The sequence below is a fragment of the Neopsephotus bourkii genome, unplaced genomic scaffold (assembly GCF_033783945.1).
Source record: "Neopsephotus bourkii isolate Nb327-2 ecotype Australia unplaced genomic scaffold, CSIRO-AGI_Nbou_v1 NB_1825, whole genome shotgun sequence".
Lineage (NCBI taxonomy): Eukaryota > Metazoa > Chordata > Aves > Psittaciformes > Psittacidae > Neopsephotus > Neopsephotus bourkii.
In genome coordinates this window covers 1910992-1938288 of record NW_026902298.1, presented here as the reverse complement: position 1 = coordinate 1938288, position 27297 = coordinate 1910992, and the positions used below count along the sequence as shown (strand labels likewise).

Genomic DNA, 27297 nt, shown 5'->3' with positions numbered 1-27297 from the left:
ACGTTATTTCCCTAATGCTATCCAGTTTCCTCTCAGCATATCCGAGAAATTGCTAATGTTATGATGATTAAATTTTAACTCGGTACATCCTGTATTTGCACTGACTGAAAACTTATTTCGGGATGTTGCTAAGGACAGAGAAGCCCACCACAAGCCTCGTGTGCTTTAAGGATGGAAAGTGATTTGGATGATCTCCCCCTAGGAAAATTCTCCTGATTGATAGTCATTTATCAAAACTGTACAAGCAGCAGAGATGGTCCTCCCCTGCAGGTAGAAATAGAATGGTCTTGAAAATACAGAGGCAGCGTGTGTGTGTGTGCATGTGTTTCTAGAGATAATTTGTCTAAAAAACTTAACTAATCCTGGCTGCCTGTAGATCTCAATGACTTCTGCATTACTAAAAATATCGTATTAATGGGTCATGCTGCAGATCTCAGTAACTACACAGCAGAATAAAACAGCCAAACAGGAATTGTGACATATAAAAACCCTTCAGAAACCCTCTTGAGGCTGGTTGTAGTTGTTTCCTTAAAAACCCTCCCAGCATCTGGGAAGCGTCGGGAGCCGCAGCGTACCTGCCTCTCTAAAGTGTGACAAGCGGAGCTATCCATGCGTGCTTAAAGTGAATCTAAGCTTCCTGATGTCCAGGGGCACATCTTTGGCAGTCTGTCCTCACTCAGGCTGGACCATGCTGCTCACCGGTGGCAAGGTCAGCCTGGCTGGAGAGCTGTGAAGCTCCAGCCCTCAGCCTGCAGTGGGCTGTCACTTAGTGTCTCCTTCTTAAGGGATGGGGAAAAACTGTGTGTCCCTTTCATCTGTCATTTTTAATGACAGATGAATCAGCCAGCTGCTTAGGTGAAAACTTTCTGTTGTTTTGGTTGGTTATTCTCCCCTCATAGTAGGTACAGTGTGCTGTGGCTAGGGATATGCAGGGACTGCAGGCATCAAATACATTTAAATACATATGAGAAAAAAACACCCCGATTGGATGGGTCAGGTTCTGTTTCCAGGGAGAGGAAATCAGACTCCCCTCCTGAAAACAGTAGGAAGTTGTTTACAGGAACAGAAGTTGTTTACATGGGTGCAAACTGGTATAAAATCTCACTTTCCCTTGGTGCTGTTTGAATTTCTGTGACCCAAGGACCTGGCTCTGTTCCTTTAAAGGTTTTATTCCAGGAAAAGTAGTCAAAATGGAGAATTTTTCTTTTCACTTAGTAGGAACAAATAACTGCCTTGTGTACAATGACAACTGCAGATATTTGAGAGCAAACACCTTTTATCTTTCCCCTCAGCAAAGCCTAGGAGAAAAAAAAACCCAACAAAACTAAATCTCTCTGTTTAGTTCCCTTTAAGACACACAAGGTCTCCTCTCCTGCTTTAATGTGTGTCAGGCTCCTTCCCAACCTCCACCACCACATCGGAGGAGGCAAGAGGTAATTCATTTTGCCCTCTTGGCCACCTCACCCTTGAGCCTGTTCAGAGCAGATTTGTGGATCACATAAAATGCAGTTGCTGGTGCGTTTCTCTTCTGCACTGAGCCAGCATCCAGAGCTGTTTTGTTAAGTTACATTCTCTCAGCCCCAGCGCTGTGCTTACCTAGCCAACTGGCCCTCTAGTGTTTTGAGGTATTGTATGCAAAGAGGTCCCTTTAACTGCTGCTTGTCTGTTCCAGAGGTAAAGAGGGGGATTTGAAGCAGCTCCCAGACGCTTAGTGAAGTTACCTGAATCTGGAGTGATTGGGAAAGGTGACACAGCATCCACCCTTCTGCCTGGAAATAGAGGGAGCCTGATTTGATGTACTTTTGGAGGGTCAGCACTTCTGCTATGACCACTGCTCCATAGCTGTGAGTCTATGAGAAGCTACTGATGCACAGATGCAACGTTGTTGTAGAAGACAGTTGTCTATTCACACACTTTAGCAGGGATTTCTGAAAGCATCCTATATCATAGATATACTGCAACACTGGGGTACCACACAGCATCTTGTATCACACACACATTGCAACACTGGGGTACTGCACAGGTTTTCCAGCTCTTTCATGAGTGATACCTGAAAATAAAGATGAAGGGAAGGAAAATGCCATGAAGCATCAGCACTGTAGCAAACTAGGATCCAGATAGGGAGCCTTTTTACAGCAACATGCTGGATTAACTTGAAGACTTCCCTGGCTACTACTCTCCTGTTTAATTTGTCTTTCCTTATTGCTTCTTCAGTGAGATACTTTTCTGCAAGGTAATGCCATAAAAATGTGTGCTTTCTGGCATTGTCTGCCATCAGGAGAACTTTTCTCCACTGCCGTTAGCCCATTAGAACTAATTAACTGATTGCATGATCAATAGCATCAATTTGAACTCTTAAGTGGAACAAAGAATATTCCACATCATTCACACGGCCATGCAAAGCATGAAGCCAAGATGATGTACATACAAAGGAAAAGAATTAACCTGTTGGAGGGAGAACAGGTTTCCACTCTTCTAGGCTGTGTCTTTACTCAGAAATAAGTTCTGGTAATGCAGCTGCAATAATGAAGGGAAGTTTTAAACCCTGAGTTGGTGTCCACATCCCGTTTGGAGGCTGGAAGTCAGGCAGTTGTGTTTCTCCCTGTAACATGCAGATCCAGTCCTATCTTCCCATAAGCTGCCATTGGTGCTTGAATTTCTCCTTCCATCCTTGTGCAGCCACAGCAATGATCATCACTGTCCTTATCTTCAAAAAGCTGGTCGGTGAGACACCCTGTGGTGACAGTGAGCATCAGAGAGCTGGCCAGTGGGACCTCATGGGTGCCTACATGCAAACTGCAGGGATAAACAAAAGTGCCACCCCAGGATCTTAATAATTTATCAGGAATCTTCACCTCCTAGATAACAAAAGCATTGCACCCATTTGCAGTGAGTGCCAATCTGTGCATACCCTTGCTATATGCCTCTGTGAGATGAAGACAGAAGACTGTATTCATGGAGAAACACATCTGCTGCGTAGTCTAAAGAAACACTCCGGCAGCTGATAGCAGCGTTAATTTCATATCATATCCAGAGACTAGCCACAATACTACCCTTTAGCAAATAACTTTCTGCTGCTTCCTCATCAGACATCTTGTCACAAACTCAACTTCAGGCAACATAAGGCTTGTGACTCCCTCCTTTTACTCTCAGATTCTGTCACTATGTGATGCCAGTTGAATGTAAATTGTTAAAAGAAATATCATATAAGAAAATTGTCTCCAGAACATCTCTTGATCATTTTGGCTTAAGTGGGTTTCTAACCTGAACATATAGGAATGAACAGCAAGTCCCACGCCTTTATCTCACATGATCGGTATACCCAAACCCTGTTGAAATGGGAATTAAAAAACCACATCCAAGTGCCAGACTGTGATACAGTTCATCTGTCATCTAGCACTGCCTGAGCTGTTACACTATATGACATTATATGTCTCTCTGCTTAGCCTGAAAGTTCCTTTGGGCTACCTTGATGAAAGAGTAATCAGAAGCAAGATGTGGGACCAAGATCCAGATTAAACCTAAAAATAAGCATCTGTCCAGTCATCTAAATAGTTTTCTAGGCTTTGATGAATCTATTGACCAGATCATTATTGGCTAGAATGGGAGCTTTGTCTTCTGGTGCAAGGTATCCATAGGGAGGATACAATGCAGCACCTATGGGAGACATGAGGGCTTCTGTGGTGGAAAGGAGGGCACAGAGCACATACTGCAGCATCTTGTAACACTGCATTCTACATTAAGAAACACAAATGAGCCCTAATGGTCACTCAGATAAAAATGGCAGAGTATCTGCTGCCATCAGTTGATCCTTGCAAAGATCCAATCCTTCTCTACTAGGCACGAAGGATAGCTTAAGCTGAATACATCTTCCTTTATTAGAAAGGTTGTCTCTCTCCACTGAATTAAAAGGAATAACAGTGCTTACTTAACATAGGCTCGATGATTAACATTCAGGTACACCTATATCTAAACTAACTATTCATGTTAAGACCATCACAACAAATGGTCCAAAAACCACGTGGCATTTGAACCAAAATATTTATAAATGAATGCCTGAAGTGAAAGCGGGGTAAAGTGCCACTGCTTGGATGTACCCAAAGGGCTTGTAGAGGTGAAAAAGGATTTAGGGCATCACAAGCTGTTTTAATGAATGTAATTCTGAAATTACGCCCTGACAGAAATGAAGAAACACAGAACTATGGCCCAGGGATCTCCTGAGGAACAACAATTCTTAACTGATAAAAATATCATCTTTTCTGTCCTATTGGAACTACTCATACTTGCCAATTCTCATTCCCGGGACTGATGTCTGGATATCAGTAGATATTAAACATTTGTTATAAAAAGGAAGAAAAAATTAAAAAAAATTTATAAAACAATAACCCATATGTCATAATAACGTGGAATTCTGTCTCCTGTCAACTGATAATTTGGCATTGGGATGGTGAGTACTTCCTTCTTTGTCTCCTGTGCTCTGGGCTATCAACCTCTGCAAACCAGTAATTAACTGTAGTGAATGTTGCTGGGGGTGAGGAGGAATAACTTATTGCAGTGAAATACTGGGTTTTTTTAGCAGAGCTATAGCAGTGTGAATAATGCATGAGATGATTTCCTTTCAGAAAGGCTACTAGCAAACATTTCCACTAGTTGGCGATTCAGACATGGCAAGAGAGTGGTATTTACATTGTTTTGGTGATGCAGAAAGCAGTTAGGGAACAATTATATGATTCTTTCATATTCTAAGACTCTGGAGAAATGTCAGTATCCAATTAAATAAGAGGAATTAAATAAATAATGGGAAAATGTGAAATTAATCTAGGTTCAGATGCTTGGGTAAGTTATCGCATAAATTTAAAAGACCTAATATAAGACATCGTTCAATTTTATTTTGCAGGATGAATGTTGCTATGGTTTCTCTAAATCCAGGTGATAAAAAGAAAAAAAATAATGCTTTTAATTAAATGTTTTAACTTACTATTTATAAATAAGGCTATAATGTTGTTTTTCTCTTTAATAAAACCCAAATCCTGGTGTCTGTAAAAAGGTGATGGATGATGTAGCCGGTCATATCAAAGATGAGTAAGGAAAGCTCTATAATGATTTTTTCATTGTACTAGATTTTTCTAAACAAAATCTCTTATCTCAGAAAGCCATCAAGTTCTCACAAGTTGAGGAAGATAAATCATAGCAGAATAGGCAGCCTCCTGTTTCATTCACTGAGCTCCATATGCTTATCTACCTCATGCTCCCACATCCCAGGCTCCTAAAATGCTTCGGTCAACATTCCTTCTGAATTGCGATACGTCATGTTAATCAGCCTCTACAGTGTCCCAAAAATGTATGTAAATTAGACTTTTGATGAACCAGAATATTTTGACAGGATATTTTGCATAAATCACGCATACAAGCACACATACACACACACACACACACACACACTCAGAGACAACCTGTTTAGAGAGAAGGATATTTTTGGACCTCATTTGTTTTTGAAGTAGATTGTGACCAGCATGCTGATGCTGCTTCTGAGCAGGAACACATATGTGGCAGTATTCCAGGTCCCATAGGAAGAAGCAAATTGAGTTTTAAGTCCATTCTTGGCAAGAAAAACTGTACCAAGGAGAAAAAAAACGCAAGAGTTTCCTCTTTCTTTGTCATCCTTTCCATCCATTCCCTTTTCTGGTACCCAGTTGGGTCTCTAGGTTGTTTGGTGTTAGCAGTAATATAGACATTTTTAAGGTTATCATAGAACACTGTCACATCACAGTAAATTAATGTTTTTACTTAATCTGTCCTTCCAGCAGAAACAAAACTCAAAAATCAAAATAATTTATTTGAATTTAAACAAGTTTAATTTAATTCAATTTGATGACTTTCATATTGCTTATCAGCCAACCAGTTCCACTGAATATATAGAAAGCTGTTGTTGAAGCTTGTTAGGATGAGGCTTGCAACTAGCACTGCCTGGCTGCAAACCTTTCCATTTTTGTTCTTTTCTGACTTCTTTTGCTATATTTTTTGCTCTACCTTGTCCTTCAGGTCTGTATTTAGACTGCTTATAAGCCTGTCTCATCTGTCCCTCTTGCTGAAGTGCGTGAGGCTGAGAAAGCAAAACAAGCATGATGTAGTCAGGGCTTTCTGTCTCCTTCAGGCACCAAAACTTAGTGCAGCTCCTAGTCTGCAGCTGTACAGGTAAGGACCATCACTTGCCATGTATTTGCACAACTGGGGCCCTAGTTAGCATGCTCTGAGGTGTATCCATGAATTCACTCTACCTTCCACACCTTAGGCCACATAGGAGGAAAACTTTCTGTGGCTATTATTTTAAGTCATAGAATCGTAGATTGGAAAGGACCTTAAGATCATCTAGTTCCTCTGACATCTCATCATGAAGCTGCACACCCCTGAAATCATGTCAGACCTCACCAAGAAAGTGTCAGACCATGTCTACTTACCTTTTCTGGTGATGTTTGAGCCAAAAGACTTTATTGCTTTTTCACAGATCATCACTTTTTTCCTTTTTTTAAGTTACTGGACTTCCATGAGACTGATGCAGGCATTATTTGCACAGCTGGGGCTTAAAAAACTCCTCTGATGTTATACAGTACATGTTTTATGCAGACTGTATCTGCAATGTGAATCCACTGCTTATCATATATGCCATGCACCAACTAAAGAAAAAAATACTATAACTCCATTGTCTATATATAAATATTGAAAAGGGTATATGTATAATACACTGTACATGAGGGAATGCACACACACACAAACATATATAATACACTGTACATGAGGGAATGCACACACACAAACATATACGCAAACATATATACAATGCATAGTTTGTAAAACACACAATTCACAGTGAAAAGTCAGAAGGCCGTGATTTGTCATCTAGGGCAAATCCTACAAAGTGTTTTGAGTTAAAACACCCCATGACTACAGATACAGACAGTTTGGCTGCTCCTTTTCTAAAGAGGTATCAGAGCTTTTCAGTATGTGCAATTTTATGGCTAAATATAAACAGAAGAATCCTTCAATAATCATAGATACAGCTGTAGAGCCAAATTCTCCTAATGATGCAATAGCAGTATATATAGATACATATATATATTCTAATTTACAGTTTGAAGTTCTTAATTCTCAGCACCCAAGTCTTCATTTCGTGCCAATTTTATAATTTTTCCTGCTGTCAATTGCTTTCTAAAATAAGTTTGAATGAGGTGGAATTAAGTTTTAACTTCTAAAAACTAGAAGCAGGTGTTGTGTCTGTATCCTCTCCCTCATCCATTTCCTTGTGTCTTGTATCATTTCTTTCTGGAACAAACTGTTGGATCCTGTTGATTGATTGTCATTAATTTTGCACTATCTGCTGCTGGAAGCTGGGGCAGGGGGAAAGTTGCTAAATATTAGGACAGTGAGAGAGTTGAAGGCATTCAAAAATAGGGAAGCTCTGCAAACTTAATAGAAATAGAATAGTATCACTGGTGAGAGCTTTAGCAGCAGCAGTGCCATCACTGGCTTAAATGTGTGTTGGTTTGGGGTGCTTTTAATGGCAATAATTAGGTAATCAATATTGCTTCACAAAGGAAAAATATCCTGCTTAACAACAGAATAGCATTGATTAGCTAAGCTAGAACCATTTTAAGGAACATTAAGTAATCAAGACTGTTTCTATGATGACATCTCAAAGAGAGAGAAAATCAGGCAAATCTAGTATTGGGTGAAGCTGGGACTGCATTTACGCTGTTGCTGAGGAAATAATGGCTGCTGCATGGGTGCCTGGGTAGTCGTTGTACAAATGTTTGAGGGAGGCATTATTTATTACAACGAACTTTGATCTTATTCCAGATACAAACTATGTTTTCTGAGGACACAGATTCCACTCCACTGTTTTCATTACCCTTACTCTATACACTTGTTAATTTACACTGATATCTTTACTTTTGAATGTCTAAATTAATGAATATGCAGAACTTCCTCTTTGATATTTGCTGAGAAGTCTCATGGCACTTTGCAGGAGATGCCTTTCTTAATAGTAATACTTTACATCAGAGAAAAGTGAATGGTATGGGGAGAGGTTTTGCAAAGAAAACCTTGACTGCTCATGACATGAGGAGGAGCAGGGTCCACAAGTGCTAGGTGTTCACTTGCTGCTGTCTCTACTCAGTCACCTTGACCTTTTTTTAAGTACACAGATTGATCCAGAGGTACCTAAGTTTCATATATTTGAGCAACAACAGTTACAGCTGCAGCTTTTCAAACACTGTATGAAGTATAAGTGTATGTAAATGACCAGATTTAATCATTCGGGTCAGGATTCTCAGCAAGAGCAAAGTTTCTCAGAGGTATAATGCTGAGTCCTTTTCTGTGTAGTATTGCAAGAAATGACTGCAATGATGATTTTGTTAAACCTAGGTGTGGCACAAACAACAGAGCTTCATTTGACCTATGCATGATTTTGCATGAGCGGAAGATACTGAGATTCTGCTAAAGAGTATAAACTTTGTAAAGACTGATCCTGGGCACTAATAAAATAACAATGAAAGTCAGAAACAGCTAAAAAGCCACAACTGGTGGCTGTTGAGAATTCTCCAAGCTACTTGAAACCAAGCAGGGGTGACAATAAGCTCATTTCTAGGTATAAGAACAGTCAACATCCTTTCTCCCAAGAGTTAACTGATCAGACATTTCATGTTCTATGATATATGGGCTTGTTCTTAAAGCATTCACTCCTGGAGGCAAGTCATTACATATGAATCACAAGTTTCATCGGGGAAAAACGCTTGCAGCCTTCAGAGCGTTGAGGCAAAGCTTGAAAATACGAGTCTTCTATATAATAAAAACTCAAAATTGAAAACTAAAGTATCAGTCTGAAAATCTTTTTCCTTAAAAGCGACAACGAAGCAAATAAAAACCAGTTCCATTCAGAATTGTTCTTGTGATAATAAGCGCAAAATAGTGTATTCACTTTTAAATGTTCAGGTTTAACCTTACTGTAACTAGAGCAGAATTGTTGGAGAGGTGAGAATTCCCGTTAGTTTTGATGGTATCAGGAAAGTTTCTGCTTCAAAGCTGAGTTAGAAAACCATTCTGCATAAAAAGAAGACTACTATTGTAGCAGACAGATTTAGTCAAGAGGTGCTACACAGCTTTTATCCATTAGGGCTTTGGATTTGTTATAGATGTGTGGGGCCATGAAATCAAATATATCATTACTCCATTATAATCTGAAAAAGAAACAGACAAGTTCTGTCCCTTTCCTACATGTATAGAAAGATGAAGAAGCAATCTCTCTCTTTTCAAATTCTGATGTTTATTTTCATGATGGTTTTGTTTTCTGTCATATACCGTATGTGCTGTAATAAGTGAGAGTCCACTTTTCTACTTAGTACCTCCTCAACCAACTGGCATTTTGTGCATGTTGGTGGTATGTCCAGTTGCAGATTCATGAGGGTGGTAAGAGATGTAGTAGATGATTACAGGATACTGCTGGTTCAAGTGTATGAATCTGACTAGTGGCATGTAAGGTATTCTTATATCTTTTCTTGATACTATTTTGTCCAAGGATATGACTTGATGTATCCCATTAGAGTCCTTCTGAGAAATGTTATATTCATCTTCCTTCTTTCATAGACCAGGAAACTGGAATTAACCGGAAATGTATTTCTAACCTGCAATCCTGCACTTCTGGATCTATTTGCCAAAAGACTGAAAAGAAAATAATGGTCAGGATAGACTTTGCCTTTTACACAAGTAGAATACCCCACAGATTTTGTTTTTGTGGAGGAAGCATCAGAAAATGGGACTTATTATCCAAGTAGAAACAATCAATACTTTCTGATATAGTCTGTCTGGTGGACTTGGTAGTGATAATTATTCTGGTAAGTTACATGAAGTTGTATGAGTTCAAATAGAAGATTTTTTTTCTAGATTCAGTGCCCGCAATGTTATGTATTAAAAAGTCACTGAATAAACACCATAGTTGTAAATAGTTTTAATGACAACAAATATCCATCATCTGTGGCCATATTTGCCTCATTATCATTTTTCTGATTTATTTCTATTCTGAATGTATCTGTTTCACATGTAACCTTTTTAACATATTTGCCTCCTAGACCGGAAATTTATCTGTTGTAAAAGTTCTGTTTCTTTTATAGTTGCATATGGCATGTGATAGAGTCTCTCCCTTGTGGTCTATATGATAAAATAACAGGATTTATCTCAACTATTTTTTCACTATTTTGCATATTTTCCAGTCCATCAGTCATTCAGTGGTTCTTTTCTGAATCTTTTCCAAGGGTGCTAGTAACCTCCTTGACATATGGAGACCAGAACTGAGGCCAGAATTACAGCAGGAGTTATAACTTTAACAGTTTGGTTCTTTTGTCCTGCAGAATATTTCCATGTTTATAATGCTAGGATCATATTAACCCTTTTGGCTACAAAGTTATACTGGGAAGTTATTTTCAGTTTATTATCCTTGGTCATCTTAAGACCATTTCAGGATCACAGCTTTCAAGATACAGTCTGCCACTGCCTTATCAAGACCTATATATATTCTTGACTTTGATTTATGGGTTTAGATTTGAAATACATATTGGTTGCTTACAGGCTATAGGAATGATGCGTCATCCTCCTTTATTTACTGCTTTCTGGGCATTTGATCATCAAATCAGTGTCTTTTGTACATATTTTTTATTATGTATATGTCTATTTCTAAGCCATTGATGAAAAGATTAAGAGATAAGAGCCAAAAAGAACTAAAAAAATCTCAGTGGGTTTCTACTTGAAATATAGGTGGTTTACAATGATTGTAAGTTAGAACTGTGTTCTGAATCTTATTATTTAAAGAGTTTTAATCCATTTAATATGTGAAAGTTAAGTTGTTCAAGCTTCATCACTCAGGAGATTACGTTGTCTCAAGTCAAGTGTATTACAGAAATATATTGCAGCAATGCCATTATTTTCATCACACAAAATTGTAAACAAAGCAACTCGATGCCAATATACTTTAATTTTCTGCGAATGTCAAATAGCTTTAAGAGTCCTGCATTCTTTTAATTCCTATTGGTTAAGGTTTATATTAACCAGCAACCTGGTCTAGTGGAAGGTGCTCCTGCTCATGGGAAACCATTCTATGATTCTATAATTCTCCCTGGGACGCTGTTGCATCTGCAGATCTGTAGCTTTCCAGCTGAAAAAAAATACAGTTTCTAATATATTTTCAAAACATGGTTTTATTCTCAAACACTTCCAGATCTCCAGAATTTATTGGAAAGTTGTCACTGGTGATTCAGGGAATTTTTTGGCCATATGCTGTAAGTTCTTAAACAAGTATTATCTGGATTTGCTTACATTAAATCTGAATTTGCTTATCTTAAAACCCTCAGTTTTAGCAACTTTTGCTAAATATTGTTTCTAGTTATGGTTGGAGTCAAAAGCATTTCACTTACTTTATATTTTTGGGCTGCATTATTCAGTCTCCTTATATACAAATATTTACTGAGAAATGTCTGTCCTTCTTGATGTACTGTTAGTAATTATTCTATTTTATCCACCTGGTAATTTACCAGTACAGTTGGTTATATATAGCAGACTGGTGGGAGATTGTGTTTTAAACTTCAGATGAAGTATGTTTGTTTCTTGATTGCCAACATTGTAGCTCTTGTACCACTAAGTACAATAGAAAAAAAAGATTGTCTTTCTGACAGCATCAGTTTGAACTTTCAAGCAACAAGATTTTTCTTATTCAGTAAATGGTGGTGTTGATTCCCCCATAGTCTAGCCATAAATTCGATAAAACTAAGGAACTGGCATTATTTTTGCTTTAACTGGATTGCAAAAACAGTAAGAGATTTTTTTCTGAATAAGCAAATGCTGTTAGTTCTTAAGGTATTACTGTTATTCTTTAGAAAAGTAAGGAAGTGTTTCCTGACTAGAGGCAGAACTAGGAGTCTACATTTTACTGATTTTGCCAGGTTTTGATGTTGATGTTCAATTATTTTCTATGCAAGACCAAACTGAATTGTAATAATGTTTAATTGCCAGAAAATCCTTTAAAATTCAGCATAAATATTTTAAAGTAAAGAATTGTTTAAAAAAAAATCAATGCTTTCTCATGAGTTAGAAAGTGTGAGAAAACAAAAAACAATGAAATAAGAAGCAGGAATCCATGGGCACTTTTCTTGTAAATGAGCTAGTCTGCTGGAGACTCTACAGCCATTTATGTTATTGTTCTCATGCTTGAAATCACAATTGAATGAATTTCAGAAAGAGTTCTGCCTCAATGAATGCTGTTTAAAAACTTTGCTTGCCTTTTTATGTTTCCTTCATCTGCTGCTAGACATTCAGAATCCATCCATCTTGGTTGCTTCTTACTGTGATTTACTTGTGGATCAGGGATGGATGTAGTATGGCACTGCTCTATTTTTTGTTTGTTTGTTTGTTTCCAGTTTAAAAATATTTTGAGAAAGATACAAAATCACAGAATAATTCTGAAATGGTTTCATGAGTTGGTGGATGCCCCTCTGACTTTTCTTAAATGGTCAATATCTGTGCAAGAGACGGTAGATGCCTAATGACATGCTGAACATAGGGTACTAATCTTGTAACATAAAATGCTACTGAATATTTAAAAGGATAGACTGGTTGTCCATATCAGGAGCAGCTAATGTATGTATCTTCCATTTCATTTGATTCACAATTTGCCTTATCTCATACAGTGCTATGCATGTTGAATTGACAGGATACAAGGATTTGTTACACAACAAAAACAGAGGTCACAAGTTTTGTTGAAGGGCAACCTGTAATTTTGATGATGCAAGTGTATCTGTTTTTTAAGTTGTATTTTCTTTTAACACTAGGTTAAAAAAGTTAAAATGTTGTTTATGTATGCCCTGTGACAACATTCGATATCTGTGCAAGACTTGAATAACACCAGTAAGTAGTAACTACTCACTGGAATCTTTCCATTTCTCTTCTCTGTTAAACTAGAGCAATTCTTTTGTCTTCACAAAGCGAATTTGAAGAAGTTAGTTTAACTCTGGAAGACAAGAAAAAAAATTTCTTCTTAGACCTTAGCTAAATATGTCTGTTGAAACTCAATTTATCATAAGATATATTACCCAGAACTTTGTAGAAGCCATTATTTAATTGCTCATATACAGAAGATATAGCATAGGGTTTGAAGAACATTCTGCCCTTCCTGTGTCAAAGAGTCTCCTGCTTTGTATCAAATCATTACTGTCTCTAATGCCTATTTAGAAGGCTCAGACATGTACGTTTCACATTTTTGCAAAGCTTCAGGAAGATGGAATTCAATCATCTATATGCTTGCTGAAGGGAACCAGAAAAACAAGATGGGCTTTGCTGAACTCAGTTAATTTGGTTGACTTTTTTTTTTGTTGTGTTCACCTTAAACTAATATTGGATGTCTCTCAGTAGACTTGAACTGTCATTTGGAAATGTTTTGATAAATCTTTTTGAGGAGGAAAGGTGACCCACATATTGAAGGGAAAAAGAAAAAAGATCTAAGAGTTAATAATGAGTCCCTTATTTGCTCACATGTAGAAATTATTGCCATCACAAGCTAAATGTGTTCGAACAGTTTAGAATATGACTGAAGTGGGGGTCTTTTTTCTACATTAATAACATTTAATAATGTTGTATGAATGAAAAAAATGCTGCCCATTGTTTTCAATGCTAAACAATGATATTTTTTCAGAATAAATGTTGTTATTCCTGAAATAACCCATTTCTCTTTCAACTTATCTTTAGAACATTTACATGGAGCCTTCTTTAATATCATGCTCCACTTTTCCTAGAAAAAAGAAAGGAAAATTAGCAATGCAAGAGTTCATGAGACAATTAAAAATCCAAACTGAATCTTTAAATCCACTCTGAATAGTTAAAGATCCACTGATTTTAATTTTAATCAAACTCAAGATGACACCTTACAGTTTAACATTAGATTTTTAAATACTTAAGCATTGATCACTGAATCATAGAATGGTTTGGGTTGGAAAGGACCTTAAGATCATCCAGTTCCAACCCCCTGCAACGGGCAGGGACACCTTCCACAAGACTAAGTTGCTCCGAGCCCCATCCAACCTGGCCTTGAACACCATGAGGGACAGAGCATTTGCAACTTCATCAGGCAACCTGTTCCACAGCCTTACCACCCTCACAGTAAAGAACTTCTTCCTTCTATCATCTAACCTGAACTTCCCCTCTTTAAGTTTAAGGCCATTACCCCATTACCTGTTGCTACAGTTCCTGGTGAAGAGTCCCTCTCCAGCATCTTTGTAGGCCCCCTTCAGATACTAGAAGCTGCTCTGAGGTCTCCACGCAGCTTCTCTTCTCCAGGCAGATAAGCCTCAACTTTCTCAGCGTATATTCATACGGGAGTTTCTCCAGCCCCTGGTCACCCTTGTGGCCTCCTCTGGACTTACTCCAATAGTTCCATGTCTTGGGGTAAATTTTTGTAGGGAAAATATCCAAAGTTTTTCACTACATGTTTGTTCAAAACCACTTCTTTTGTCTGGCCCCTTCTGCTGTTGGTAGAAGTGGAATGCTCTTGGTTGCTTCATGTCTCCCACACATGCAAGGACATACACTCCAGTGCATACGTTTAACTCTAGTTTGTAACTCTGACCAGAACTACAGATTTGTCTTTCAATTTTCCTTATGATGTCTCCTTAGGAATTGCGACACAAAGTCTCAGCCTTCAACTGGAAGAAAACATAAGAATTTATCTACTTCATCAGAGCAATAGTTCACCTAGGCTAGCAGCCTGTCTTTGATAGTACCAGTCCTAGGCACTGTGCCCCTTTAGCGTATGCAGTACTGTGTGAGTGGTCATTAATGGTTCTGCAGTCTATTCATATGCAACATTTAGGATGTAAAGCTAGAACAATCTTTCCTCATCTTTCTTCTTAAATGAAGTCCTTAACTCTTTAGTCTCTCCTCATAGAGCCATGGGCTTGTCCTCTTTGTCATTTTGTAACTCCAGTCTATACCTTCTTTAATATATCACTCCTGCTCTGCAGAGATGACCTATTAAATGGTAGCCAAGCTTTTATGCAGTTGCAAATGGCACCTTCCTTTCTATTCTCAGTGTCCCTCCTGTCAGCGCTCAAATGTGTTACCTCTTTTAGCTGTTGCTTCACAGGGAACCATGATACCTCCAGAGCAGTTGTATTTTCCTCCTTTCACACCTTGAGTAAGGTTATGGTGCAAAAGCAGAGGCTAACAACTTTCATTCTCATAGTAATAGGCAGCAAATAAAGGACTCACAAATTTGATGGAAACTCATAACATGTAACAAAGGATTAAAGTTTTTCCATTTCTCATATGCTTTATTGGACAGAAAAGAAAAATCAAATCTTGTTATAGCTGTAAAGCACACACAAAGAAAAATTGCCCCTCTGTTTTTCCATCAAGTTCTGATGCACTACAACTTTTTCTTCTTACAAGTTTAAAAGACCATTTACATAACTCTTTCACCTCATAAATCCTCTTTTTTGAAGATAATTTTCTCTTGTAGCTTAGATACTCTGTAATCCAAACCCACTGCTGTGCTCTCAAATTTCTTTCAACTGCTGTAGCTCCTACAACTTGCTGCCAGGGGCTAAAGCCATATATTATATAGTACTGAAGTTGATCTTTGTCTCACTGAGAAGGCTTTATTTTATTTTATTTGATGCAATAATATTTATTAACTTCAAAGTTCCTCACAGCATATATAATGCTTGAAAAATTGCACCTACAGCATGCAGAAAAGGGCTTTGTTTTGAAGGAGGTTGAACCAAATCCTAACCTAATCTTTAGAAATCCAGATTCTGTGCTTTGATAACTCTAGCAAAGCTATTGTCTGAATATCAACCAGGACACACAAGAAAAATGGGCGTTGAATCATGCAGAGGGATAAAACTGATTGCAGAAAATATTTACAGCCTATGTTACTGCTAGTTGCTTCATAAGCACTGGGATTGGTTCTCAAATGGATAAATAATTCAGTGATCTTTAGAAACATTACTAGACTTCTGAAACCAGTATTTTCCTTAGTTACAGGCTCCATTTTCAAGACAGCAAGGCATAAGGAGGCTGGAGTGTCTAGCAGGTCTTGAGACCATCCAGCATATGCAGTCCAGCCCTGTCCAGTAATGAAGAACTCAAGCCATGTGGAGATGGTCCATTCACTACTCTGAATCACTTATAAGGCTGTCTCTGTATGTTCATGTGTCTTGAGGCTGATATTCATCTTATAAGGTCAAGAATATTTGTGCTTAGTTTTCAAAAAGTGCATGGCACCACCTCTATTGCAGCTGGGAGCTAGTGCTGGAGGAAACCTCAAGCTGATGGAGTAAATGTAGTATCTTCAGAATACACCTAACGAGTCCTTAGGTGGAATTTTGATGACTCCTTGATGATTCGAAACTGTAGTAGTGCTCAGGTGCCTAAATTCTATCCAATTCTATGGGTCTGTATGCTTCTGCTGCATGGAGACCTCATAGCAGCCTTCCAGTATCTGAAGGGGGCCTATGGGGATTCTGGGGATGGACTCTTCATTAGGGACTGTAGTGATAGGACAAGGGGTAACGGGTTCAAACTTAGACAGGGGAAGTTTAGATTGGATATATGGAGGAAATTCTTTCCTGTTAGGGTAGTGAGGCACTGGAATGGGTTGCCCAGGGAGGTTGTGAATGCTCCATCCCTGGCAGTGTTCAAGGCCAGGTTGGACGAGGCCTTGGGTGATATGGTTTAGTGTGAGGTGTCCCTGCCCATGGCAGGGGGGTTGGAACTTGATGATCTTGAGGTCCTTTCCAACCCTAACTATTCTATGATTCTATACCAAGGAAGTTATGTATGCTATACGTACACCTATGGGACACTGTAACCTGAAATAGAGGTGATAGATTGATCAATTTCAGGCTTCTCTAGAGAGAAAGTGGTACATGAAAATAGATGCATTCGCAGTCACTTTCTGAAATTTAGGCCCCCAAACTGTTTAACTGAGCAAGTGGCCAGCTAGTAACAGTCTGAATATCAGGCTTTTGTTATTAGTGTTGGATAATATTCAATTTTTTTAAAGAGTAGGATTTGAATATTATGTATTGTACTTATGATATTATACTCAGAAAAATTTTGGGGGGAGGGTAAGTTTATTTTCATCATAAATTGTTCCTATTCATTACTCTACTAGAATGGAGGAAAATGAACAACTGAGATAATGAAGTTATTGATTTAAAATTTTAGGGTCCTGGATCAAATACTTCAGTGGCCAGAGATTTTCTACATGATTTTAACTTCACTGGTCTATATGGGTTTCTATTCCCTGTAAAATAGAGATGATTGCTTTCCCTAACTTAACAGAGTTGCTGTAAAGTATTGTGGTGTGTGAAGTTAGGTAATTTCAGTAAGTAGAGTAAAGAAAGGTTTGGCATGGAAAGCACTCATGTTTTAGCTGTTCTATAAGTTATGTAAATTAGATTTTGTAACATATTTATTCACTTTACATATTTTCCTAGTGACATGTTCATCATCAATATTTCTAAACTGGAATGGACTTTCTCTTAGAAGTTATAGCAATTTGCCAGAGTCATCAAGCATTTTGTTTGCCCAAAATTTGTTGGAGCATATCCTGCAACACATTCTGTTTTAAAACATACCATTATAATCTCAAACCATGATGCAGAACAGCTTGCTTCATTGTGTGCATTTCTGCAAGCACATACACAAAAAAATACCCCAACAAAAAAACCCCAAACCCACAAACGTTTACATTTTTCCATTATGCCCTTTGCAAAACATTTTTTATATCTCTTTTCATGTCTCATAATTAATATTTATTGAAGTAGCTGGGCTAAAAAAGCATTTAATAAGACTTTAACTGATTAAAATCCCATATGATTTCCAGCCAAGAAACCATTTCCCTTAGAGAGAAAAAGAAAACAAAATTTTAAATCAAATCCGTATTGATTTCTTTTTCTTCATTTTACAAATATCTACTGCCATGTCTGGCAGATTCTTATAGATGGTTATTCAAATGAAGCATATGGACATTTCTGGTTGGAGCTGGTCACACCAAAACCCCACCACTTTCCACAAGAAAAATTAAGGCAATTCTTTCCTTTTGTGTAAGAAGAATACTCCAGGAAATCTTATTTCAGTAATAACTTATCATCCTTAAATGGGTGAAGAAATAGAGCTGTTTAAAACAAAGTAAGATTTTTCTAGTTGCTGCTTTTCAGTAGCTGATATTTAAAAACCAGGGTGTTCTGAGCTGAAGGGTGTGACTTCAAAATCACAGGCTGTAGCTCTCAAAGGTCAGTAGTACCTTTTTAACCCTGACCTGTACCCCAGACCGATTTGGGGCAAAAAATGCCTCAGGCTCACCAAAATATCATTCTGGAGGCTGTCTCAGCCATTTGTATGTGCTTAGAGGACAAGATGATGTATAAACTTCCTTTTCACCTGAGGAGCCCACAGGAGCTAAAATGAGTTGTGGCAGTTGCATTAAATGTCTCGCTCAGTTTCAACACTGATTTCATTTCATTCAGGATCAGGATTAGGTGGTACAGTCCACACTCTGCTCCTTTTAATAGGATTAGCACAAAATTTTTCCTTTTTTACTTTAGTAAACTCACTGGAAGGAAGACGTGTGGTTCCCAAGGGATCTCACTGTGGTTATGAGTTATCAGTTTTCTTGAGGGAGAAAGACTAATATTTAAAGTCCACATATTCTCAGATTTTCTTCTGTTGTTCACATATTTCACTGGTTTTCAGTAACTGTAAGAGTGTGTAGAAACCCATAATATCAGTCATTGCATATAACAGTAAGAAAGTCTACTCTAAAATTTTACAGTCTTGATACTGAAAATACTAGAGAATTTCATAGAATTACAGAGTGGTTTTGTTTGGAAGTGACCTTAGAGCTCATTCAGTTCCAACCCCATTGCCAAGGGCAGGGACACCTTCCGCTAGGTCAGGTTGCTCAAAGCCCTGGGCAACCTGGACTTGAACATTTCCATGGGCATAAGCGTGGACTAGACGGGGGGAATCATTTCCCTTGACCTGCTGGTCACACTCGTTGCAGCACAGGATACAGTAGGTTTCTGGGCTGCAATCACACACTGCTGAGTCATGTTGAGCCCCTTGTTAACCAGCACCTCCAAGTCCTTCTGTTCAGTGTTGCACTCAATCCAGTCTCCACCTAGCCTGTAGTTTTGTTAGGGATTAGCCCAACCCACATGCAGGACCTTGTAGTTGGCTTTGTTGGACTTTGTGAGGTATGCATGGGGCCACCTCTAAAGCATGTTGAGATCCTTCTGAATGGCATCCCTTCTGTGCAGTGTATGAACTGCAGCACACAGCTTGGTGCTGTGGGCAATCTTCCTGAGGGAGCACTCAATCCTACTGTCTATGTCACTGACGAATATGTTAAACATCACTGGTCCCAGTACAGATCCCTAAGGAACGCTGCTTGTTATTGATCTCCACTTGGACATTGAGCTATTGACAACAGAGTGACCATTACTCAGTTCCTTATCTGCTGAATGGTCCATCCATCAAGTCTATGTCTCTAGTCTGGAGTCAAGGATGTTGTGAGGGATGGTATCAAATGCTTTGCACAAGTCCTGTTCAGCAGAAGAGTTCATGTGTTGCAGTCCTTAATTTACTTCAATATTTACGTGGAATTATTCTCCTTTTTTTTTAATCCCAGACACATGTACATGTGGCAGAAAAAGGCAGGCTAAAATTTAGTGAAACTGCATGCTACAGAAGACACTTTAGGACTCATTCCTAGGTACCACTATGAGTACCATTACTGTAATAGTAATGGTATTCTGTGGATTCCATGGATTTCTTCTCTTGGTGCTTTTGAAAATGGAGGTGGACAAGAAATTCAGTAGTGTGTTATTTTTTTCTTACCAGTAGAACACTGTAAATTTTTACCTATTTGGGCTTAAAGTACAGTCTGGAGAGCAGAACCTGTTCTCAGTTTCTTCCCATGACCAAAACGTGACAATCAAACAGCCGTGAAGGTGGAGGTTTGTGTGAACTTGTTTTCCAGGTACTCAGTTTGATACTATATACTATTCCATATATATATTCCATTGAAGTTAAGTGGTTATTCCCCAATGCCAGGAAGATTAGGCACAAATTTTGACTTCAGAAGGCATTTCTTGGAGCTACAATGCCTTTTAGGATTACTCCTAGGCCAAAGTATCTCCTACAGCCTCTATTCTTAGACCCAGATTAGCTCCCAGTCAGATAGGACTACATTGTGCTATATACACCTACAGCACTTTCAGTTCAGCTTAAACTTTTCTTAAATGTCATATCACCCTGTAAATATACTGTAACATAGCAAAAACAACAAATGCTCCTACTATTCATGCAGCCTGACTATTCTCTGTGTAGTGTGTTTAACAGTTTAGCTTGTCAAAACATGCACTATCTGTTCAATTTGACTGCTGTTACTGCATCTTTACTCTTCCCTGCTCCTTGCTGCTGCCTGCATGCTGTCTCAATCTCAGCTACAAATTCCATGGGGCAGGACATATTCTGCGTATGACAGTGCTTGTATCTTCAGTCTCATTGCAGGTTAGACGGGAATAGCAAAATCAGTGTTCTTTGGTTCATTATGGTAATGTTGTAAAACAACATGAAGGCTGTAAATGTTCTTCATTCTGATTAGCTGTGTTTTGAATCTCTGGAGAAAACAGCAAAGTTAACTGTAAATTGCTTATCAAAATTTGACTGGGTAAAACGTCACCTTTATCCCATGTGGCTTGCAAAGTGAAAAGTGAACCAAAGTGCTTAGTCCCGAATGATCCTGAAACAGAAACAACAGTATGTGACGGGTCTCTACTAACACTGACTGATATGTCACATTGCATCCTTACCAACAAACGAGAGGTATGTTCGATAGTGCTCAATATGCATTGATCAAGCTTACCAAATGTGGCATCAGTTGCAAATGATATTAAATAATTGGAAACATATGAAATGATTAAATTTCTCACTCTAGAAACATGGAGGGGTTTTAGAGCAGGAATACTGTAGATGTGTGTGGACAGCACCTGCATAAAGGAAAGGAATATTAAGTTTCTTTTATACAATGGAAAATAAGGGTCAGAAATACAGGGTGAGACAGCATTTAACTGCTTTGTAGGGTGTGCGATTGAGAGGTGGTTCTTTAAATGTAAAGGCAAGATTTGGCTTCTTTCATGACTTTCATGACCTTATGTTCAGTTTCCCGCAGAATGGTATCATGTGCTTGTTTATATATGCAAAAGTACAACAAGAGTGGTTCAACTTTTGAACAAAATATACAACCTCCCAGTCAGATTCACAACAGATAAATGCAATTTCTTGGTGTTGATTACATGTTTTCCTGAATTCACATGGAGGAACAACTTTGTGTGGAGTTCACTTGGCAGCAACCCATAGCTCTATGGTGTTGGCCACCGTAACAGACTGTAAGAACATGTGCATGTGGGATTATTGCCTTCCTTCTGTGAATACTGTTCTAGCAGCCTCGGATCCAGGCACAGATCAGCTTTGTGCCTGTTTGTTTATGTACATTGTTTATCTGTAACACTGTGTTATCTTGTGGGTGTATGTTCCCATACACTTTGCTCTTGCTGGGAAAGGGAAGAGGATAATATAAATAGGATCTCAGTTATCTGGTATTCTGTGCCACAGAATCTTGAGAAGTGCTTTTGGTATCATAGGGTAAAATTCTGTTTTCAGTTTTAGTGAAGTTAACTGAGTTATGACTGTTGTACCACCTATTGCCTTTTTTACACCTACGTTAATGCCAACAGTCTAACACATTTCACTTTACATATTTATGCTGCTACCTAACCGCCCAACACCAGTCAGAGTTCATTGAATGCTCCAAGTCTATCCTTTGAAGTTCACTCACTGATTTGCAGATTGCGAGATATCTAGACTTGCAATCATGCTATGTCAGAGCACTGGAGGGCATAGCTGCACTCTTCTAGCAGGTTCATAGCCACTGCTGAAAGATTAAGGTTGTGTTAGACACCTACATTTGGTCATCTGAATGCTTCCTTTGGGTCCTGTTGCTGTGTTGACCAGGGCTTTTATTCAGTACACAGGTACCTGGTGTGAGAGATCCCTCAGACTGAGAGAGCTACTTGGTTCATCTGCAGGAGATAGAGGTTGGAAACTGGAGACCCATGGTGGTGGGTATGTCTCAGATGTCACTGGATACCTGCATGTATTAAAACTAGTAAAGTCGGGGATGTCCATTGAGGCATAGCTCCTCTCACACACACACCCTTATAAACTAAAGTATATTTTTGTATACCTGATATTTCAGTTCAAATGTTACCCCTTTATTCACTTTATTTTGGGAAAAGAAAGGAGAAATATAGGAGGGATGAATTAAGATACAGCAGAAAGCTGTAGAACAGCAATAGTGGCTCAGAACCGTGGCTCCCATTGCCCTGGGTTACCTGTTTTTCCCTGCCTTAAATCACTTTCCTTAGAAAAATGCTTACTAAGAACAAAAGCATCTGCAGGTTTCTGCATCCACGACATTTAAGGATATACTAAGGAAGATGCTCAGATATACAGAAGATTCATCTCGTGATGCTGGTGTAAATTATGCTGAGTCTTATTTAGTGAAATATAAGTGAAAATAGCTACTTTAATGAAATGATGTGGTCATATGGAAATTTTTATTTCCAGTATCTCTTCCCCCTCAGAAAATATAAAATTCTCTTTGCCCCAGAGCAAATCATTTATGGTATAAATTTCAATTTATAGTATTAACACTAAAGGAAAATAGGTAACATTCGCCTTATGATAACAGCAAAAAGTATTATCATTGTTCCTGGGCATGAACATATACTATGAAATTGGTTCTTTCATTACAGACTTTTCTTCATTGGTTTAAAATAATGATAACAGGTGGATTCAAACAGATGGGAAGAGCTTGAGTTATTAGTATTGGAACAGTACACTTGAGAAAATGTGTTGTTGTTTAAGCACTGACTAATTAACAACTCATTTAAATAGTCTTGGTGCATATGTTTCAAACTGAATAATACCTTGAAAAAGCCAGAATTACCTATGGATAAGGTTTACAGGTTGCGGAAAAGTCCTGCCTAATTCAGACTTTGAAGCAGACCTATGGAAAGTAGTTTGGGGATATATTTCCCTTGAGAAAGCAGGAATAAACACCACTTTAAGAGAATGAAATGCTACTTGGTGCATATAGACTCCTGTTCTACATGAGACCTATAATGACAGTTCTTCCTTGTATACCTGACAATTCCCATCAGTGTGCACCCAGACTACATGCTATCCATTTTTAATTCCAGCCTAGTAGTACTTCAATGTACTTAGATGCATCTTCCCTAGTAAAGCATCTAAAGATCTGGAATTCAGAGACTGTTCACAGAGGACAACACACATCTTCATAACTCTGGCTTTTTCTTACATTTGTGGAAATGCATAGGAAGATTTTAAGATGACTTTTTACTCAAGAGGAAACTTAAACAATGCTGTGTGCTAAATATCCATTCCTAAATGAAACACTGGTCATGAGGATTAAAGCAAGCAGAAAGGGAACAAGTTACAAGGGAATTTTCCCAGGTGCAATGACTAGCTCTTCCCTGTTGTATAAACTAGCTACAGAGCATCACTGCTAAATATCATCCATGACTGAAATCAATTGATACACCCCAAAATAAATTTATGTCACATAGGCTAGGACTAATTTAAGTTAGCTCAGTAGAAAAGATGATTCTTTAATAAGGACTTTTGCAAGTTGCTTCTCTTTATTCATTGAAAATAAAAGCAGCCTGGCATGAATGCACACTACAAGATCACATGGTCCTTCTTTTTATCAGTCTCATATATCACCACTACCAATATAAATGCCATGGCAGGCTTCTTCCTTGGATACTCCCGATGGTTCTCACAAAGTAAACCTAAATAAGATTCTATTTGTTCTTCATTCTCATCGCATTTAATCTAGTATTTCAGTGGCCTTAGATGTTAATCTACTTTAGTATCCTAAATTAGGTGTCACCATTCTGAATATCAAATTCATCTCAGGTTGTATTTAACTTCTTTATAAAACTTTACAGGAGCTTTAAGATGAATACAGGAACTGAACTGCCCTTCTGCAGACATCACAATCTTTGTCTTGTAAGGATCAGACCTTAATACAATGAAGGAATACTGGCTTAGGTAGAAAATATAGTCAAGGCCAGGTTGGATGGGGCTTTGAGCAACCTGGTTTAATGGAATATGTCCCTAGCAATGACAGGGAGGTCAGTACAAGGTCCTTTCCAACTCAGACCATGCTACTATTCTGTGATTCTATGCAGGTCTTATATAAGCTGGGACACAAAACACAGCAAACTGTCATTTTAGGAGTGTTAGATTGTCCCTAGGCAATTCTTTATTTGTATATTATATACATGTGTGTTCTCTTCTTACTAATTGCTGTTGACAAATAGGAGTTCTGGCTCTGTTGCAGGAAATAGCTCTTGTCAGCAGGCTGAAGGACAGAGATTTTACTGAGAAGCAGAACATGAGTTAATGTTCCCCCAAAGAGCAATGATGAGGTTATGTGGCAATGCTGCTTCTACTGATGACAGCATTACCTTATTATGATGGTAGTATTGTACAAGAAATTGATAATGAATGGTCCTGAATGAATGGACAATGCTACCAAGCAAATAGGATGCTAAAGCTACATTACTCCTGTGAAACACAGTTATTCCAGTAATTCTAGCTGAACCCTCACTTGCTTGATTTCTCGAGGACAAGATAAATTGTTGGTGGAGAAAATCATGATAACACTGCTTATAGTTAAGTTGGTCTACCACATCTCTATTTAAGAGCATAGTTTTAGTGATTAAATGCAGCCTTTTAGTTACAGGTGAAATTGTAATTGAGAGACTGATCTAGATTATTTTGTAGTGTTTTCTCAAAAACTGCACAGCTTAAAAGTGAATTTGTATTGTAAGCAGCTGTCTGATGAGGCAGGGAAATGTAGACAGCAGTCTGTAAGAGTAAGTTCTTAAAATTTAGTCATATTTCTCTATTCTACTGCACACAGTCCTCCTTCACATCTGCCCTTCGTTTCTTGCCAACTTAATTTGTAGAATGAAAGAATTGTATTTACTCCCAGGCTTCTGAAGATTTGAAGATAAAGAGTTCTATAGAAGATTTGCTTTCTAGTATTATCTAAATTAATGGATAATGAAAGAAGATGTGTCACAGGACAGCCCAGAGGCATAGGTTTAGCTTACTCAAACACTGCGTTTCTTTCTGAGGTGTGTATAAAAGCTTCATTTCTCTTTTCATAGATGAGGAAAGATCACATTGTCAGCGTACGTATCTTTCACATCAACACAAAGCAAAAAATCAAATCAGCGCAAAAATAAACTGCATATTTCCCTGTCTGCTTCATTTGTAGCCCTGTCAAGTTCTCTCCCAGTGCTAAAGGCAGTTGAAAGTTAAGGCAAAGTTTTTATCATTGTCTTAGTGATTGGCCTTAGGCTGGAAACTGGTCTTTATAGAACTGGATCTTTCTGGCACTCCAATAGATGTTGGGTTAGTTTTAGGCTTTGTCTGACTAGGCTAATTACTAATATGGTCCCCAAAAGAAAAAAGAATAAATCCTGATGAACTCGTTCTATTTAATGGGAAGATCATTCTTATCCCCTTACTGCCTCAGAAAAAGATTCTTTGCAATTATCTCCATTCTTAGTTGGCTGCGTTCATCAACAATGAACTCCAGGACATGATTTGAGACAGGGTGAATGCCCAACCCATTTAAAACACTGGCAAATTGCTCGTGTCTTAGCAAGGCATAAACAGATAGAGAAATTAAGTATAGGTGTTCTCTATATTTGATACATTCCCTTCACACACATGCACTATATAAGCCATATAGACACAAAATGAGATTACTACTCACCACTCCCCAGGTAGAGTTTTGGCTCTTAAAGCTGGATATATTTAGTCTGCCATGTCACATCCATTACAAAGATTCTCTTTCACAAATACCTGTGGGGATACTATTACTACAGACACAGGCAAAAGCTCTGAAACTCTGAGTCCTTAACATATTTACCCAAATCCTCAAACTAACTGAGGACAATGCAAGCAAAGAGCTGTCTCAGTGGCCGAAAGGGAATTGTAAGTTCAAGGAAAGCATTGGAAAGTTACCTTTGAAGTACAGAGCAGAGAGTTTGTGAAACAGAACCAACTAAGATGCAAGTATTGAAGAAAAAAGCACACAGAAATTTTTATTGATTTTTCTCTCTGGTTCCTTGAGAATATCAGCCGTTTCCTTGTCTGGGCAGTCTCTCTCTGCAGGAGATAGCTGTGCAGGGAAATTTAGGCTCAGAGAGGCATAGTTAGCTGAACAGATGAGAAAACTAAAAGCAATCAGTAGTTTAGTTAAAAAAGGAGATCCTGATCAATGATGTGCTGGAGAATGCACGAAACGGAGTCTCAAAGGCTTCATACCAGTGAATTCAAGGCGAGGGAAGTAGAATTTGCGACTTGTACTAAAGTCAGAGAGAGTGAAGTTAGCTCTAAGGATTATAGACACCGGCTCAGAAGCTGTTAAAGGAAGCAGAAAGGAAGAGGAAGTGGTTATTATGTTTATGGACAGAAGAACTAAACCAGGCTGGTTCTGGCTGTGGAATCCCGGTGTGATTCTGTTCAGTTACTCCAGTGCTCCCTTGGATAACACTGGGCTATGCCAAATAGACCTTTCCCAAATAATCCTCTGGACAAATATTTTGGAGTTAGTAAAGGCCAGGGAAACTTTTCCAATAGGCATCTATCCTACAGCCCCTCTGTTCAAGCAGGTGAGAGGGTTAAATACCATGGCTGTTCCCTCCAAGAGGAGCTTTTCATCAGAGACTGGCCCCAGGCACGCTGGATAAGCTGTGATTCAGCTGATATTTCCTCCACACCTGGGAGCATTCAGAAGCACCTGACAGCTCTTATCAGCTTGGGCAGATTGCTGTCTGCATGCCCTTGTTATTCTCCCAACTCAGATGTTTCACACAGCTGTGAAGGACAGACTGGCTACAATTCCTGTTTCTGTATGCGCTTGCTGAGAGAATTCCAGCTGGGAGGGTACAGGTATTCTGCTATTTGTGGTTCCTAAGGAAAATCTGCCTTTCAGTTTCATACATCATATGAAAAGTTTAAATACTTTCTTCAATTATATGTTTTATGCCATAAGCAAGGGCATATGGCAGCCTATAATGGTAGTTT

General features: G+C 38.4%; 1 long non-coding RNA gene across 2 annotated transcripts in view; it reads left to right on the top strand.

Annotated features, from left to right (window-relative positions):
- Nucleotides 1-27297, top strand: part of LOC133207104 (uncharacterized) — a 658625-nt gene that overhangs the window by 1210 nt on the left and 630118 nt on the right. The gene's annotated exons all lie outside the window — the stretch shown is intronic.